The sequence below is a fragment of the Phyllostomus discolor genome, chromosome 1 (assembly GCF_004126475.2).
Source record: "Phyllostomus discolor isolate MPI-MPIP mPhyDis1 chromosome 1, mPhyDis1.pri.v3, whole genome shotgun sequence".
Classification (NCBI taxonomy): domain Eukaryota; kingdom Metazoa; phylum Chordata; class Mammalia; order Chiroptera; family Phyllostomidae; genus Phyllostomus; species Phyllostomus discolor.
Window position 1 is genome coordinate 197776274 of NC_040903.2, and position 14741 is coordinate 197791014.

Sequence of the window (14741 nt, forward strand, 5' to 3'; positions counted from 1 at the left end):
GCTGGTGTGCTGGGAGAAACTGCTTGCCACGCCTCCACACTTGGTCAGGCATCCATTCTTTGGAGTGACCTCGGGGCAGAGGGCTTCTGTCCAGCTTGGGCACGAAGCCCCTCATCATGGCTGAGCTCAAGAGTCCTAGCCTTGGTGGGTCAGGTGGATCCAGTGGACCTAGGAGAGGAACAGTTGCTAAGTTACATGAGCTAAGTGTGGACAAGCCATGGTTCAGGCCATGTGTGGCCAGTTCACCTGCCTGTGCCCAGGCCACGCCCTGTCTGGGCCTCATCCTTGCCAGTGCACTTGGCATCACTCTTCAGAGTTCCTGGAGAATGGCAGGTGGTTCCGGAAGCCACATCCACCCAGTTCTTACTCGACACCTGAGATGCCTTCCTTACGTTCCCTCTAGCGGGATCGCCCACCAGACTTCAGAGGGCCTCCCGGGGAGATGGACCACGGGGCACAGCACAGGGGACAGACATCTACAGGTGCCCCCAGTGTGGTTTTGTGCAGGTGTGGCGGCGAGGCGTGGAATGTCTCAGTATGGCTGTCTCTGCGTGGCGTGGTCACTGGTTCCTCGCCCGTTTCTCCCAGACGGGCTCGGGTCACCTCTGAGCAGGTTCAAGAAGCCCCGGCTGGTCTCTGACAGGATCTCCCGTGGCGTCTTTGCGCTGGTCCTTCCTAAGGTCCTGAGTGCCTAGTACGTGCCCGGCTCTGTTCTCGTCGCTGCAGAGACAGGCCCAGACCAGGCAAACTCCCCTCCCTCCCAGCACTCACCCCTGGAGGAGGGGGGGATGGACAGACAAGGGAAATGGTCTGTCGGATGGGAATAGAGGCTACAAGAAAAGTACAGCAGAACGGGGTAGGGAGTGCCGGGTGAGGCTGCAGTTTTATGTGGGTGGTCAGGGGAGGCCTCACTGTACAGGTGACATTTGAGCAAAGGGCTGACGGAGGTAAAAGAAGGAGCAAGGCAGGTACCTGGGAATAGTGTTCCAAGCAGTGAGAACAGCATTTGCAGAAAGCCAGTGGGAGGATATGTGCCTGGCTTGTTGGAGGAGCAGCAGGAAGCCAGTGTGTGGGGTGGAGGGGCCAAGGGGAGAGGCAATGCTAGGTCTTGCTGTGCCCGAGGCCTGGGCTGACCACAGAAAAGACCTTGGGCATGTGGAGTCCACTCCCTTCAGGGACACGCACACTCTTGGGCCTCCGGGGCTTGCTGGGCAGCCTTCGGGAAATGCTACCCAAACGGCTGCACGGCCTCTTCATGCCTCGGCTTGAAAGAAGCGAACGGTTAGTGCCGCGCTGAGAGAGGGGAACAATGAGCTCTGTCTGCCACGGAGCAGAGGTGAGGGGCCGCTGCCAGCTCCCCGCCAGGCCGGGGGGCGCCGGTGCGCTGGGAAGACAGGGCGGCATTGTATGGCCCCGGCGTGGAACGCTCCCTGGACACCTGCAGCTCCGATGAAAAGCTCGAGCTAGCGGATCAGCTGGGCAGGCCTGTGGCTGAACCTGCGGCCACCTCTGCCCCTGAGTGTCGGCTCATCTGTGCTAGACCCCAGGACACGCAGGCAGGCCTTTGGAACCAACCCCGTGCTCCGGATAGAAACTGATACTAGCGCCCTCATGGAACACGCCGCTGCCACACACCAAGGCCTTTCCTCATGAGTGGTTAGGGGGGCCCCAGGGAGTGTGGGTGCTGGGGACCTAAATGGAAGGTAGCATCTGCTACAGCAAGATGAGGCAGCGTAGCCTCCCTGCTCTGCCTGCCTAAGCAGTGCCACGCATTTCTGCTGAGGGGCAGAGTCGGTGGGGGTGGGGTAAGGGGAGGAGGCAGGGAGCAAGGGCAGAGGACGCAGATTCCGGAATCGGGCAGGCCTGGATTCCAGACCCAGCTCTGCCACTTAGTAGCTGTGGGTCCTTACGTGAGCTGCTTCCCATTTCGGATTCTGTTTCCTCATCTGTGAAATGGGGGTGATACTTGTACTCTCCCCTTAGCATTGTGATGCCCAGTGAAAGCTGACTGTTGGTAGAGTTTAGAACTGGAGATGGCTGAGTAGCGAACACAGGGTAAGTCCCATTGGCTATTTCATTGCAACAACACCTGTGTTTGGCTGTGGGCTATTGCCTTCATTTCCCCCCATGCATCGTCTGTCGGCCACGCATAGAGTGGCTTGGCACAAGGGTTTTTCTGTCTTGTTTTTATAGCAACCTTATTGAGGTACAATATGCATGCCTTAAAATTCACCCACCAAAAATACGCAATTCAGTGATTTGAGTAAATTGATGGGGTTATGCAGCCATCACCACATTCCTGTAGTAGGACATTTTCAACAGCTACAGAAGGGGTGTCAAACTCGTGTTCACCGGGGGCCACATCAGCCTCGCGGTTGCCTTCAAAGGGCCGAATGTCATTTTAGGACTGCATACATGTAACTACTCCTTAACTAGGGGCAAGGAGCTTTACATTCCGCCTTTACAGGCGATCTCAAGTCTGATGTGGCTCCCGGTGAAAATGAGTTTGACACCCCTGACCTCCAGAGTCCCCCTGGGTTCACTTACAGTTCCTCCCCTCCCACTCCCAGCCCTCGGCAACCACTGATGTGTGTGCTGGCTCTGTGCACTTGTACACACAGATGGACTCATACAACATGTGACCTTGTGTGTCTGGCTGCGTTCACGCTGTGCGTTTTCGAGGTCCCTCTACGCTGGAGCTCACGTCAGCAGCTTGTTGTTCCAATCGGCGGACGGTCTTCCATCGTGCGGGTCCGCACCGCATCCTGTCTGACCATTGTTTGTCGGCCCAGGAACACAGGAGTCTTCAGCTGGGGGCTGCCATGAACGACGCCCCTGGGGCATTCACGTGCCCGTCTCGGTGCGGATGCACGTTTTTATTTCTCCAAGGTGCTGACAGCGCTCTAAGAGTGGACTTGCTGGGTCATGTGACACGGCTATGTTTAACTCACAGGGAAACCGCCAGACCGTCTCCAGGGCATCAGCTCTGTTTGTTTGTCTCTCGGTGTTTTAGGGTTAACAGGATCGCGTCCTTCCCCTCCTCCCCCTTGTCTCCTTTCCGTGAGTTTTTCCAAGGTTGCTGTTCAGTTTACAGGAGGCACATTCTCCCGGTCCCCCCGCCCTCACTCCTGTCACCGAACTCCTCTCTGTTTTGCGAACACAGAGCTCGTGCCGCTTCCACCACTCGCCTGTGAGCTTCTTCAGGGTAAAACGGGAGTGTCGTTTGGGTTTCTAGCAAACCCCATGCATATTCCAGGAGTTCAAAGTCAAATCAGACATGGCACTGTCCCCAAGGAGCTCACAGTCTGGTAAAGAAACAGACAAGTTTCATCCACATTTTCAAAGCACTGGTTTGGAAAACCAGAGAGGCTTTCCAGGTGAGTGCGGAGCCCACACAACCCCCTGCAAGGCGCAGACGAAGGGGGAGAGAGAGAGATAGGGAGCTCCGTTTGTCCACCGAGACACACAGAGGTGGAGTTGGTTTGCTCGGAGCGGGAAACTATGGCCCCTGGACCAGATCCAGCCACCGCCCGTTCTAGGAAAATCTACCCAGAGCGGAGCCCCAGTCCTTCTTTCGCCTGTTGTCTACAGATGCTTTTGCGTTACAAGAGCAGAACTTAGTGGCCTGCAAAGCCTAAAGTATTTACTATCTGGTCCTCGACAGAAAAAGCTTGCCACCTCCTCCTTGGAGAGGATGCAGATGGGAATTTGTGACACCCGCTCGCTGCAAGCCCCCGAAGTCCGGCTGCTTTTGCTCTCCGGAAGACAGTTGCAGGAGGAGCGGTTTGCATGGATGTCAGGGAAGATTGGAGGGTGGGGTGATTCTGGCTCCTCCGAGAGAGACAAACTTCCCTTAAGAAAAGGCAAACAGAGCAGTCATCAGTTCCAGCAAAGCTGGCACAAAATCTGCACACGAAAAGCCAGGCAGAGGGACTCTGGGCCCTTTGATTCTATTGGGGATGCGGCCGGGGGAGTCTCCAGGAGTCAAGCACCTTTGGCAGCGGGCTCAGAATAATGAAGAGAAAACCCAGTGGAAGGGGGCTAGGAGCAAGGGAGGGGAAATCGGGTTTTTCTTTTGGTGAGGTTGAAATCAGAAAGCGAGGGAGCCGGGAGCAGACGGAGGAAGAGCCGTCCCTCTTGTGGCTGTGACGGAGTGGATTAATTCTGGGCATATGTTCCCAGCATCTGTCGTGGTGACCTGGACCGGAGGGGTCGGCGAGAGAGAGGGGACTGTGCCAGGGCTGAGCATTAGCCCAGAATTCCCGGCTGCAGGGGCTCTCGGCTCCCACAGAATGAGGGCTGGCCAGCGGGCCCAGGAACATCTGCCGCAGCTGCAGCAAACAGCCGTGCCTTGGGGAGGGGGGAGGGGCTCCTCCGTGTGCTCCCTGCAAGAAAACACCTGGCTGTGCGGGGCCTGGGAGGAGACGGGAAAGAGTCCTGCAAACCTTGTCTTTGCCAGATCTCGGGCTGCAGCAGATTCGACCTTCCAGCCGCACGTCCTGCCCTCTGACCAGAGGTTTGATGAAAGGGACTGCCCTGGGAGGGGCGGCGGTAGCTACAGTCCTGACGGAACAGTGCAGGGGATCTTGGGACACCCCTCCGAAGAACCAGTCCCAGAATTCCCCTGCATGCTGTTTGGGCTGCTTGCTGCAGAGTGTCCCTCGGGAGTCAGGGGTTGGCCGAGAGAGGGGGCAAGGCGGGAGGGCACGGAGGTGAGGAATGCAGACCAGGCCAGATCTGCGTCTCTGCTCTTACACCGCCTACCTGCACCACCCTGGACGGGTGCCCACGCCTCTTTGTGCCTCCGTTTTCTCATCTATAGAGTGGGGTGGGAAGGAATTACTGTCTCTTAAGGCCATTGCGACGATTAAACGACTCACTCTGTGTCAAGTGTCTGACACAAGGTAAGCACCCGGTGAGATCGGTGCTGACCACACTGAGTGGGCAGGCAGGGACCCCTTGTTGTCTCTGATGGTCATTCACGGGCATTAGGCACTGACAGGACCTCACAGACATCTAGCCCAAGGCCACGAGCTAGGGGTCCACAGACTGGCTTTGACCCACAGGATTATTTGGCCAACATGCTATTTTGAATTGTTCAGTTAATTCCCAGCATTGAAAATGGAAGGGTTTCCTAATAAACCCAGGTTTGCAGCTTCTCTTAGAAAATTGGGAGTCTGTCCACTCTGGGGCTACAGCCCCTGTGGCAGTGATGAGCTTGAGCTGAGAAGCAACAGCTCCTTCTATTAGGGGCAGTTCAGCACGCCCCGCCCCCATTCACCACCCTGGTCCTTCTGCCTGGCCACTGCAGCCATTGAATTAAAAAAAAAAAAAATATATATATATATATATATATATATATATATATATATATATATATATATCTTCACCCAAGGATATGTTCTTATTGATTTGAGAGAGAGACAGAGAAACATTGGTGTGAAAGAGAGTCACCAATCAGTTGCCTCTTGTACATGCCCCAGTGGGGGATCAAACCTACAGCCTAGGTATGTGCCCTCACCGGGAACCGAACCTGCAACCTTTCTGTGTACGGGACACGTTCCAACCAACTGAGCCACCCAGCCAGGGCCAGGCATCGAATGTGAGACCGCTGCCCGACCCCCTCCTTTTGCCGGTGAGCCCTCTGTTCCCAAGGGCACTTACCTGAGGGCGTGTTCCTGAGACCGGAACTCCAGTGCTTACTCGCAGGCCGCTGTCGGCCACTGTCCTCTGTCAGAAAGCACACCCCGCTGCGCAATGTGTAGCCTGAGATCCCGTAAGCTCCCAAGAAGATCTGGTCTACCTGCCATGGGGTTCTCCTCCCCAGACCAGGAAGCGTCCGGCACGGATCTGGCAAGAGCCTCAGCAGAGCCCTGGGATGGTGCCGGGCCCAAGGACCGCCTAGCCCCCTGCCCCCACTCCGCCCTGCAGCTGACGGCATCTGCTCGGGAAGAGGGTCCAGCTCAGCTTCATAGAAAGGTGCGGGTTTGTCTTCTGTCCACAGCAGGCACCTGTGCCTCAGTCAGGCTGCCGAGCCGAGGCGCTGGGAAGACGGGGGCCGCTGAAGCTGCAGGGAGCATGCCTGGCTTCCAGTTGTCGGGAGCAGGAGGGTGCCCCCAGCCATCGGCCAGCAGGGTCTCCACGCTGGGCTCAGGAAGAGAAATGGTCCTGGGCAGGGAGTGCAGGTACCTGAGAGCTCCCAGCCGTGGTGCCTTCAGCGTCTGCCTCAGCATCCCGGCCGAAGCCACATGCACTTCCCTGGTCCTGCTGGTCCTGCCTGGCCAGGTACTGCCCCTGGCAATGGTGAGGGCTCCCCATTCCCACCAGCGCAGGGGGTCCCCCTTGGACTGGCCAGAATGTCCTCAGGACTGTGCTGCTGCAGCCTGAGACTTGGGAGTCAGACCTCCGTGGCCATCGGAGGGCTTTCCTGCTACTCCAGCTTCCTCTCCCTTTATCTCTCACAAGCTTTTACGGCCTGCGCCCCTGAGGTCCCAAGCAGCGGGCCTGGGGTAGTCCAGCCAGACCCGGTGGACAGACTGCTGGGCAGGGCTGCCCACCAGGGGCATGCACAGTGGCTTCCCCAAAGCCCCAGGAAACCCCCGGGCTGGGCTGGGCTGGGTGTGGGCTTGCTGTGAGGTGGGATTCCTGGGGAGAGGGGAGAGGAGAGTGGCCAGAGGCACTGCCCTTTCTCGCCCTGGTAAGTGCCACCTTGAACCTGATCCAGCTGAGGAGGCCTGAAGAGGAGGAACTGAGCTTTCCCAAGCAGGCATCTGGCGAAAAGAACTCGGTGATCTCTCAGCAGGAGAAAGCTTTTTTGTTGTTTTGTTTTTGCTTTTTGCTGTTGGGCACGAGGACCCTCTGTTGGCAGATTTATGGCCAAAGAACAGGGATGTCCTGGCATTCAAGGCAGCCAGGACACAAGGCCGTGCCCGCCAGGACCTGGGGGCGTCCCTGCTGAGGGTGGGGAAGAGATGGGCTTCAGGCAGCTGCACCCCAGCGGTGCGCGGTGGCATGCTCTCCGCCGGCGGAGGGCAGGCCGTGGTGGGCTTTGTGCTGGTCCGGCCAGCTCTGAGGGAGGCCCAGCGGGCAGTGCTTGCTGTGCCCAAGGCTCACTGCCCTGCAAGGTGTGCGGGCAGTTTTGAGAACAAAGACAATGAAACAAAAAGTGAACAAGAAAGCTGCCTCGCCGGGTGTAGGTGGAGGAGACAGTACTCAGTGGGGAAACCAAGCAGAGAGGAAAAGGAAAGTTGAGTTGAGTGGAGAGCAGAGAAAACCAAAAACAAACCCCGGTGGTGCAGGCGGGGCGGGTTCGGACTGCAAAGGGGAAGGAGGGAGCACTCTGGGTCCGTGTAAATGTCGCGTAGACTGATTGTGGTGGGGTCACGTGCCTGTCTCTATTTGTAAAGTTCCTCAAACGAGCCACTTAGAAAAGGGGGATTGTTACTGCATGAAAATGCGCCTCAATGAACACGACTTTTCAAAGATTCTCCCCGTCATACCTCAGCCTCTCAGGTATGTGAGCTGGGGGAGTCTCCGGTTGTCCCACGGCCCCTGACGTGTCTGCAGCATCCCCTGCACCACGTGCTGGGCAGCCTGGCCATCCCTGAGAGTAAGGTCAGGAGGCAGAGCGACCCTATGGTGCTGCCCCCCCCACCCCCAGCCCCTGTCCCCCGCACCAGGGGGCTGCCCAGACCTCAGCACTAGCTTTTCAATTGTATCCGCAGTTTGATTTTCCATGAAAGAAAAATCTAGCCAATTTGACTGTTAGAAGATGGCAGATGGTCCAATTTGAAGCAGAACACAGGCATTTGGGCATCATTTTTGACACTGCAATGGAAGTGCAGGTCTGTGGAGCCCAGAGCAAGGCAGGACACAGAGGATCGTGCGCACCCAAGGCCGTTTAAAGGAGACGTGACCCCAGAGGGAGCAGGTGGTGCCCGCCTCTGCATGGCGATTATTCTTTTGACCGAGGGGCAGGGAGGGGGGACAGGCGATGAGCTGGGATGTAAGAATTTTTGATGGAAGATCTTTAAGAAAAAAAAAGCTCTCTTTAAAAGCTTACAAATCCTGTTTTTAAACTATGATCTTCACCTATACGATTAACGTATTCACTACATTTGAAACTGTGTGTTGTAATACAGGGACCACCGCTCTCACGGCGCCCCACGCCCACACATCCCACAGCCCTCCGCAGCGGGACCGAGCCGTCCTTCCAGACGTCCCGTGCATTTGTACACACAGAGACCCAGAACTGGCCTTTACTCCGTGTCTAGGGCCACTCGGAGAGTGTGGCCTGCCTTTCGCCTGTGATGTGGGGGTGCTGCTCTTCCTCGTTCTTCCCAACAGCGGACTTCATTCTGCAGGTTCCCTACCCCGCAGTTCAGTTCCGTCCGCTCAGGAGCCCCGCCCCCCACACCGCGGCCATTCCGCCTGAGCCCGCTTCCTTCCATCGGGGGCTCCTCGGAGGGACCCTGCTCTCCCCCAGCGCTGGCTCCCCTCGGAATTCTTTCTGTCGGACTTCCATCCAGGTCCTGAGAGGACAGGCGGCTCTTCCGCTCATTCCAGACCCCCCACTAGGAGGAACAGGCGTGGGAACATCAGTCCTCTGGGATGACTGTCCATGGCAATGGGGGGCTGAGGACCCCAAGCGTGAGGCCACAGGCAGAAGACGTGGGCTGCCCCCCGTGGGACTGCAGAGGCTCGGCTGGAAAAGCTAGGCCGGTCTGCGTCTGGGACAGTGGGGGTGGGGTGGTCACACTTGGTCCTGGAGGAGAAATCAGAGCTGGAAGCCCCGTTGGCCTTTTGGTCATTTGTTTGCAATGCACCGGTGAGTGCTCTGTGGCCAGGCATGGTGTCCGGTGCTGCATTCCCTGAGATAGTTTTGTCCCTGGTTCAGACTGAGGGCAAAGTCCCTGCAGTGACCTTCTTAGCTGTGTGCCCTTGTTCATGTTGCTCGGCCTCTAGAAAGAGCAATAACTAATGCTTATGAAGCCCTTACCAGATGTCAGGCAGCGTGGGAACTGCTTTTCTGTGCATTAGCTTCTCAGCTCTGAGGCATGGGTGCTGCCATGGTGCCCATCTCAGAGGTCGGAAAAACTGAGGCTTAAACCCAGACCTTGCTCATTTCACCCTCATGAGGCACCAGATGAAGGAGCGATGTCCATTCCTGTTTTGTGTGTCATCAGTGTTCTGTTGATTCCTCTTCCCGCCTATAGGGGCACATCCGGGTTCTGCCCCTGCCCCCTGGGTCTCCTCAGTGAGGGATGACAGAGGTACCACGGCTGTGCTGGTGGCTCTGCCCCTTGGAGCTCTGCCCCGTGACACAGTGGGACTCGAGCCCTGGGTACAGGGGGTCCTGCCTCGGAGATAGGACATCGGGTTTTCCTCCAGCCTCCTTTCAGCGGGCTGCTCAGAGTGTATTCCTGGAGTCTAGAGGTGACACGACAATGCCTGTAAGCAGGGTGTCAGAGGTGGCCCCCTGGCACGGACCGGCTGAGTCAGAAGCATCTGCAGAGCTTATCAAACATACAGGTTCCCGAACCCCAACGCACTGGGTTCGAGTCTGTGTGGCAAAGACCTGAGAAGGTGCATTTTAAACAAACACCTTTCCAATCCCCAACCCCATTCAAGAACCTTGCAAACTGCTGGTTCACAGGCTGAAGTCTTCACTCACAAGAAAACACTTTTCTTGACGTTTTCACATTCATGGTCAGAGTTTAAAAGTTGGAGGAGTACCACAGGAAGAACGAACAGACCTGTGCTTCTTTGGAGAGACCTGGTCTGCTGTCCCTCGAAGCATGCACCGGAGGAATGGGAGAGGGCTTGGGCCGCCTGGTCCTTCCAGTCCCCACCTCTTCCCTCTGGCTTCTGTGGCCATTTTGAGTTGGTGACCACTGGCTGTGTCTGTCTGACCTGGGCTTGGTGAGCAAGGCCCAAGCTGGGGCACACGTCCTCCCCCCCACCCCACCCCCCCCCAACGCCTTGCTGGGAACGCAGGCTGCCTTTGCCCTGCTGTGCAGAGCAGGTGCGGAAGGTGTCAGTTCACCGCTCCCCACCCCTCTACTCATTTCCTTTGGCAGCTGCTGCCAGATGTGTCTTTGGACTGATCCAAATAATGAAACGTGGCCCCTGCTCCAGGCTGAATAGCACCCCCAAACCCCGACATAGGATCAGTGCTCCTCAAAGCAGAGGTCATGGATGCCAGGTCCTCCTGGGGAGGATTACATCCTAGCCTTGGCCTCCACCCTAGACCCGGGGGATCTGGAACTCTGAGACTGGGCCTGGGAACATGCAATTCATTCATTCACTCATTCACTCATTCATTCATTCATTTATATAAACGTTGTTAGTTTATTCAGCTCCCGGAAAATCCACACAATCACCACACATGAAGTCACTGAAGAATCTCTCCTCCCTCAGTTGTCCGATCTCCAGCTCACTGTTTGCTGGCACAGCACTGGCCTGGGCCGTGCCCCCGGACTCTCTTCTTTCTGCTCTTGCGTTCCTTCCACTGTTTGCCTTCTTCTCACACGGGCCGTGTCTTGCAAGTCTATGTTTGGGCTCATTTTTCTTTGTGTAACCCAAGGACTCATCAGTCAGTCCGCTGAGTTGCCCCCACCAAAGCGGGTTCTCCGTCCAAACACAAAGAGGACGCCTGGCGTGGCCTTACACATTTTGGCCAGTTTTTCCCGAATTTCTGTCTTAGGTACTCTCGTTGCCTTCCCACGGTGAAGGACATCCATGTCCGAGGAAGTCATCTGCTGGTCGTGAACTTCCCGGGCCAGGTGGTTACTGCACTGCTCACGATGGCGCCTCTGGCCGCCAGGGAGGAGGAGAGTGGGATCGCGCATTTTAAATGTGGTGTCCCGGGTGGGTCTGGTGCCCTGTCAGGCATTAAGACCGCAGTCGTCTAGAGGAAAGGGTGTAGGTTTAACTGGGCCCTGGATCAGATTGGCCTCTTGGGTCTTGGCCTCCCTGAGAGAAGAGGGTCCTTTCCCCAGCTCTGAGCCTCCTGAGGCGACCCCCCGCCCCCAGAGCCGCGGGCACCTGGGTCGGCTCTCTATCGGCTTCCATCTCCTGTCACTTTCAGAACCAGTTCATTATTCCTTTATTATTCCCGTTCTGCTGCTTATCATTATTAATAATCACTCTAGACAGGCCAGGGTGCTGACAGCTCCCCCTTGTCCATTCTTTCTGTCTGTTTTAATTCTGCCTGCTTATCTGGCATTCACCCGATCTTTCCCCTGTTTAATTAAGCAGTGCCGGTCAGCCCACTACGGCCCACAGCCCGTGCGGAGATGGGAATGATCGGTTCTCCTGATAGGCAGAGGAGTGATGGGCTCTGTGGCCAGAGGGGCCCGAGGGCAGGGGCCCGAGTCCCAGGAAGGGCCACGGCGGGCCTGCAGAGCCGGGGAGGCCAGAGTGCTGGCGACCAGGACCCACTGAGAAGCAGCGCTTCCCACAGCTCAGTGAGCCTCTGTCCCCTGAGGGCCTGCTGATCTCGGATTGCTGGGCCCACCCCCCGGGGTTCTGGCTCCTTGGCTGGCCGCGAATCTGAATACTGAGGAAGCTCCCGGGTTCTGAGACCCACACTGGGAGTGGTCCTGCGTTCTCGGGCCAACCCCAGCTTGGTGGTGGACTCTGGCCAGGTCCGAGCGTGCCTTGCTGGGAACGGATGGAGGAGGAAGAGACGTGTGCAGTGGCGGGGAGTCCCTGCGGCCCCCCGATGTGGGGGCTGAGGGACTGAGCCAAGGAGTGCTGGGACCGAAAGGGAAGGGGTGGACATGGACTCGACACCCGGCCTCCTGGGCAGTGAAAGGGAGAAGAAGACACCTGCGCGGTTTGAGGCACTGTCCGTGCGCAGGTGCTGCACAGAACTGAGTCCACGGGGCACACACGGGGAGGGCCGGGGTGGGCTGAGACAAGCCACAGGGCTGGCGGGGCCTCGAGAAAAACAAAAATGCGGGGAGTCCTGTTCCAGAAGTATTAAGAATTTCAAGCCCTGGCTGGCGTAGCTCAGTGGATTGAGCGCGGGCTGGGAACCAAAGTGTCCCAGGTTCGATTCCCAGCCAGGGTACATGTCTGGGTTGCAGGCCATAACCCCCAGCAACCGCACATTGATGTTTCTCTCTCTCTCTCTCTATCTCCCTCCCTTCCCTCTCTAAAAATAAATAAATAAAATCTTCAAAAAACAAAAAAGAAAAGAATTTCAAGACGGGGGCACCAGAGCCTTAGAGCACACGTGGGGTCTCTCTAAAGTGCAAACCTCCGTGTGACACGTGGGGCGGATGCCGTGAAGCTGGGGCTCCCGGGCAGCCGTGTGAGAGAGCCGGGCCATCACACCGCCGGCCTGTCCGTCCCTCTTCGGTCCCTTAGTGCAGTGGTACGTCCCCTGGTGATGCCGTGAGAGACAGAAGCGGGGTCATGGGGCCCAAGGTTCACAATTCAGAGTCTTGTGAGCCCCAACTAGGAAAACACGATGGGTAAAATCCGTGCGGAGGTTGCTGGTCAGACAGGGGGGAACCGGCCCGTGGCCAGTGTTCGCACAAAGCCCCCGACCTCCAGGAGATCCCCGCAGTCCCGTGGATGGGCCTGTAGTCATTTAAGTCACCATTGATCACGTAGTCACCTGTTCCAAGCGTGGCACACAGCCCTGTAACATGTTACTTGATTTCACCCTCGTGATGAGCCTATGAAGCGTGTATTGTTTCCCCCTTTTTACAGACGGGGAAACTGAGGCAGAGAACGGCGCGGCGACTGGTGACTCGAGTTGGAGAGTCGGAGAGTCCGCTCATTAGACCCGGGTGCGCATGTGTCTGGGCGGGGAGGCGCTCAGCGCTAATGAGCGTTGGGGGCCGACGTGGTGGGGGCGCCGGGAGCAGACGCGTGCGGGTGTTGGGAGACCCGAGCGCCGGCCAAAGATGGAAGGATTCGGAGCAATTAAAATGTTTTGCCTGGGAGCTGTTTGGAGCCTTTTTTTTTTTTTTTTTTTTTTTGAAGGGGGAGTTTTCTGACTTCAAGGTGCTAACCAGCTCTCTAAATGGTTTTGTTTTTTAATTGCAGCAAATGGCTGTGGAGCCATTAGGGTTCGCCTCTCTGTTGTTTCCGTCCTCCTCCCCCTATTTATTCTGTTTAATTCAGTCGGGTAGCTGCGGGGCAGGGGAGATCAATACTCCTCTTTGATAGAAGAGAGTCAGGTTTGAAACCTAGAGATAAAACTGACACATTTTGTATAAATTTAATTAAAAATGCACCTTTAGTGGCTTGTTGCAGGCACAAAGCCGAGTGTGTATCTCTCCATCTCCCCCTGTCACCCCCTCTCTTTCTCTCTCTCTCTCTCCCCTTTTCTCTCTCTGTCTCCCCCCTTTCTTGTCCCTAACAGGGGGACCTCTGACTCTGCCTCGCCAACAGCCTCGTTTCATGATTTTAGGCTTGAAACCTCTGTGCTGAGGCTTGCCGAGGGAAGGCTGTAAAATTCTAAGCGGATCAGTGCCGGGCCACCTTTCTCCCGATCAGGCTGTGGGGAGAGGCTGAGGGAGGCTGGAGCCCCGGGACGGGTCCACTTTCCTTTCTAAAACCCCTTTTCTTCTGGCACCTCAGCGCAGCGGCTCCTCTGGGCAATGCCGCAGCCCCTGAGCCTCTCTTGATGGTTTTGACCTGCCACTGCCCTCGCCTGTGCCTCCCCGGCTCTCCGGGGGTCCTCATGAGCCCCGAGACAGTGGGGAGGCACGGGAGCCTGGAGCCCCTCTCGGGTGCTGCGCCCCGGGACTGCCATTCACATCCGCCTTGTGGTTTACAGTCGGCCCCTCACCCTCCTCCCCGCCGGCGTGCCCCCTTCCCTCTGCTCAATCCCATTTGGCTCTCCTCATTTTTCACTTGAGTGGGTTTCCTATCCCCAACTCAGCTCCGGCCTCACTCAGCTCAACACCAATAAAACACACTCAACACAGGTAGAACAAGGTGCCCGGGCCGCGTGACAAATGACTCGCTAGCCCTCGCTAAGCACAGCTGTAAATTGCCGTCCAGTGTGGCCCGGGCCTGGACCCAGTCTCCACGGTCCCTCAGCAGAGACCGGGTGGCCAGCAGGCCAGCATTTGGCCAGTCCCCAGGGTCTTCCAGGGGACCGCTGGTGTCCGGGAGGGAGAGAGGTGGCGGGGTGGGAGGGGAGGGAGCCACTGAGATGCTTACACCCATGGCTTCGGGGAGAGCCGCTTGGATTTCTGAACGTACTGGGCCCTAACGCCAGCGCTGGAATTCACAGCGCATGCGCCGTGCGCCAGGAGTTGCTCGAAAGTTGTACACCTTCTTTAATCCTCACAACTCTACGAGGTGTAGTTTATATGACCGTCCCTGTTTTGCAGATGAAGCCCCCAGTGGAGGCCTAGCAAGGTCACACAACTCACCCAAGGCCCGTCTGGCCAGTGAACGGGGAGCCAGGGTTAGGGCTGACACCGTGGGCTCTAAAATCGGGGCTTTTCCTCACCACGGGCTGGGCACACGGGGAAGCAAGGTATAATCTTCATTCTCCCGTGTCTACGGGTTTTGCTGTGGGGACCGGGGGGACTAGAGAAAGTTCATAGCCAAGGTCACGATGAGCTTCCTTCTCTGCTTCATGAGGCTCCTGCTGCTGGGCCGCGGGAACTGTGCACAAGGGGGCAGAGTGTGGCTCCTCCTCCCAGCAGCCTCCGCTCTGGACCAGCCCAGGACCATGAGGGCGCCCCCACCACGCAGAAGCGGAGGCG